This window comes from Gastrolobium bilobum, unplaced genomic scaffold, assembly GCF_033153095.1.
Source record: "Gastrolobium bilobum isolate Gb01-03AN ecotype WA unplaced genomic scaffold, APGP_CSIRO_Gbil_v1 utg9460, whole genome shotgun sequence".
Taxonomy (NCBI): Eukaryota; Viridiplantae; Streptophyta; class Magnoliopsida; order Fabales; family Fabaceae; genus Gastrolobium; species Gastrolobium bilobum.
In genome coordinates, this window is record NW_026896290.1 from 79,299 (window position 1) to 83,425 (window position 4,127).

Below are 4,127 nucleotides of genomic sequence, written 5' to 3' on the forward strand. Positions count from 1 at the left end.
GCAATCCCAATTTGGGATCTTTTCCTGGCTGAGATGGGGATTGTTGTTATGGGGGAGGAGGGTGGTTGCCTCTTCTGTTGGATGTTGCCAGTAGCAGAAGGTATGACAGGTGTTGGGTTGGGCTCATCCACTGGTGGTCTGGATGAGGAGGGCATGGCTTCAGCTTGTTCCTCCATCAGTGGATCGACGAATTGCCATCCTTTCTTCTTCTGCCAAAGCTCTGGCAAGAGCTTCGTCCCCAGATGTATCGGAACGGATGACAGGGTATGATAGAGGACCTCCCAGATTGATCTGCCTGGGCCTGTTGTCTTTGCTTTCTTCTTAGGGGGTTGTATGAGAATCCCCTTTCCTTTGTCATTTTTCTTCTATGGTTGAGCCTCTTGCTCAGCCACTGATGTCTCTGCAGCAGATGCTGCTTCTTTTTCTGTTCTTCCCTCTCCTTGTTGCTGCCTAGGAGAGGGTTGTGGGGTGATTTGTCTTGGTGGAGAGTGAACAGGTGGTGGGGACGGAATGTCAGAAAATGTAGAGTGTGAGCTGCTTGGGGACGTCTCCTTGGCAGCTGGTTTGGTTGCTGACATTCTGCCAGCCTTCAGCCTTTTTGCCAAAGGCTCATTGTCTTCACTCTCCTCCTCCTTGTCAGAGAGGGTGATAGGTTTTGCAGAGGATGCTCCCTCTGGCCTATTGCTGCTAAGGACCCTCTTTAGCCTCTGACCTGAAAGTTCCCCCTTTCTTGGGGGAACTTTGGCAGGAGATTTCTTCTTTCCCTGTTTGCCATCAGTAGCAACAGGGGCATCCTTCTTTACCTTGGTGGGAGGAGGGACAGTTCTCCTTGCTGGAACGTGTGAAGAAGAGGAGGATTTTGAAGGAGTGGACTTGGTGGCCTTCTTCTGTGAGACCACAGGGGTTTCCTCTTCATCATCACCGGTGGGGGAGCGTCTGAGATTGGCAGGAATAGGTTGGGTGGTGTCAATGTAGGCGCTTTTAAGACCATTCCAGGTCTTAGCATCAAGGATAGATGCCACCCGTTTGCTATCATCAGGGTGTTCCTCTACACCAGCTTTCCTGCAGAGCTTGGTGATGAGACAGGGGAAGAAGACCTTGGTCTTCTTGATGTCCCTCTTCAAGCTGTTGTAGATGAGGGTTGCTGCATCAAAATGGATGTGCTTGATGATGCAGTAAATTTGAACTTGAAGTCCCCAGCTAGCAGAGGCTTCATGAGAGGTGGGGGTAATGTTGGAGTTGGCAAAAAGTGCCCAGAATCTGGCTATGTCCCTCATGCTACCCTTGCACAGGGACCCTTTATAGTAGTTGGGATTGTCCAAAGCTACTGTTAGCTTCTGATCCTTCTGAAATGTGTATTCCTCCCTACTGTCCAAGTACTCCTTGTACGGACAGTTAGTAACGGTGGGGAGGTGGAGTACTTCTTGGACATCAGCAGGGAAAAATGACACTTGTTTTCCCCTTACTGGGACCACGTCAGGGGCATCTTTCTTCAGCCTCCTCGTCTGGTATAGGAATTCTCCTACCCATTCTAGATTTAACTCGCGGTCCTCAATGGAAAAGAGCAGCCACTTGAGTTTGACCAGTGATTCCTTCACGAATAGAGGCAGAACCACTCTATCCTGATGCAAAAAATGTTCATTTCTGGGTACAGAACGATGGTGGATTCAGTGAGCTCTGGCTCTGCGCCTCGGTTGGCTACAAGGGTCACTTCAAATGAAAGCTTAGTCATTTTGTTCAGAAAGGGAGTTAGGGCACAATGCAGAGGAAGAAAAGGTTCTGAGTTGAATGAAAATAGTAAAACTCAAAGGAAGCAGTGACTGAGTTTAAATAGGCAATGAAGGAGTAAACGAAAAGTTTATGGGACGTGGAGGTTAAGGAGAGGAGGTTAAAGAGGTAGTGGAATGGGGACGTTACAGAACGAGTGGTCAGCAGTAGGTGACCAGTTACTGATGGGTTGAGTGTGAGAAGATTGAACAGTTTAGGTCAGGACGTGATAGAGAGGGAAAAAGAAAGGGTTTGCAGTTGTCTTAATGGTTGAGGAGACGGTTGCTTTTGCTGAGCACGTTTCCAAGATTTGCAATGAATGCAAATTAGATATGGTTGCGTATCTTTTTAAGTGACTCAGCAAGGACAGGTGTCCCAGTCACTCTTGCCACCTAACCCAGGGAACGTTCCTTTTGTCTTTTCCTAACTAATAAATAAATAATTAATCTGACATAAATAACAAGTTAACATGCAACAGTGACTACTAAATAAGGAAAAGGGAACGTACTAACCTATCACCTATTATTTAATAAATCTAAATGAACATGTAATAAAACATATAATTATATATATATATATATTTTTTTTTTTATATTGGGATTGTGTGGTCAGGGACCACCCCGAAACTACGTTCCTGGAACGGAACGTACTTTATTTGGACTTTTTGGAGAGGAACATCAGACGTTCCCTCCTTTTTGGGAGCTGTGTGATTATGGATAACCACCCCAAAACTTTGCTCTTTGTCAGAGAGCAAATGTATCTACTGGGTTGCCTCCCAGTCAGCGCTTATTTTAATGTCTTTAGCTAGACATGGTACTTACCTCTCAAGGGGTTTCAGAAATGGTTGAGGGGACCTCAGTGTCCCCTGGTAGTGATCCTGGTGTTCTGGTTTGAAGGTTGGCAGCAATCTGCCCCAGATGGGACACAATGTTCTTGACCACTGCATCATTCCTGGTGACATATTCCTTGACATAATTTTCCAGGGTGTTGATGCGTTGGTCATCTCTATGGAACGGAACGTAGTTGTTTCTTCTTTGTTCAAACGTTCCACTGCTACTACCTTGCTGATACTGCTGCTGATTGTTGTTGAATGGTCTCTGGTTAATGGGTGGCCTCCATTGGGTGCTGTGGTTCTAATCCTTAATGATAGTTCCTCCAGGGCTTGAATGTGTATTTCGTCATGCTTGTTGATTGTCTCTGGTGAAGTTCCTATTGCCAAAATTTTTTGCATAACACACCAATGCAGTGGATGGGCAGTCTGTTGAGTCATGAAGGTCACCACAGGCTGAGCATGGTTCTGTTTCAGTTGCTGTGAGTTGTAAGACTTCCATCCTTGGTGCTGCTTGGTCAGCTCTCAGGTTCTTCACTTCATTCATGAGTGATGCCAGCTGGGCTTCCATGGCTGTTTGTTTATCCAGTTCTAGCATGCCTGGCTTCCTCACTGGGCTCACTCTGTCTATTGGCCATTGGAGACATCTTTCAGCAGTCCCTTCTATGATTTCGTAGCTTGTTTCAAGTGTTCCTGTAAAGAAATATCCTCATGTAGCAAAATCTAGGTGAGATTGAGAAGTATGGTCAAGTCCCTTATAGAAAGATTGTAACACTCCCCAACTCTCTACCCCATGGTTTGGACATTTTCTTATGATGTTCTTGTATCTCTCCCATGCTTCATAGAGATTTTCTCCATAAAACATTCTGAAGTTAGAGATTTCAGCTCTAACATCAGCTTTAAAATTGTAACACTCCCCAACCTCATTCTCATGCTCTCCTCTGTTACACCCTCAGCTTTAAAATTATCAAAAATATCTTGGAATGTTGTGAGGTGTGTGTAAGGATCTTCTGCAGGGAGTCCATTGAAGACCCCTGCTTCCCTAATCATGTGGAACATGATAGGTTTTAGTTCAAAATTTGGTGCTACAGGGGGAAGGATTACTCCCCTATCTGGTCTGTTCCTGAAAAGAGCAGCCAAAGTTCTGAAATTCTGTTCAGAGGGAACCTCTTCATTGTTATTATTGTGATCAGCCATGTTTTCAGAAAATTCTTCCCTGAGGTTCCTTCTTCTCCTATGGAGTGTACGTTCTGGCTCAGGATCAAAGAGAAACTTAGGTACTTCAATGGAGTGGTCAGATTCTGTTTCAAACTCTTCACTCATAAACCAATAGCACAGGGTATATATATGCACAGCAGATTCAGTGATAAAGAGAAAAAAGAATATAAAAGTAAAGTCAGATATACAGTATATGTGTTAGAAAACAATGATAAGAACAACAATTAGTGTTTTTATCCCCGGCAACGGCGCCAAAAACTTGTTGGGTGGTTTGCTGATGGTGGAAAAATATAAGTTCTGATAGGGGATGTTC

General features: G+C 44.8%; 1 non-coding gene across 1 annotated transcript; it reads left to right on the forward strand.

The window, feature by feature from the left end:
- Positions 1-3,384: 3,384 nt before the first annotated feature.
- Positions 3,385-3,491, forward strand: LOC133298686 (small nucleolar RNA R71). Its single transcript, XR_009749841.1, has one exon. It is a non-coding gene; the product is annotated as a small nucleolar RNA R71 (small nucleolar RNA).
- Positions 3,492-4,127: the final 636 nt, after the last annotated feature.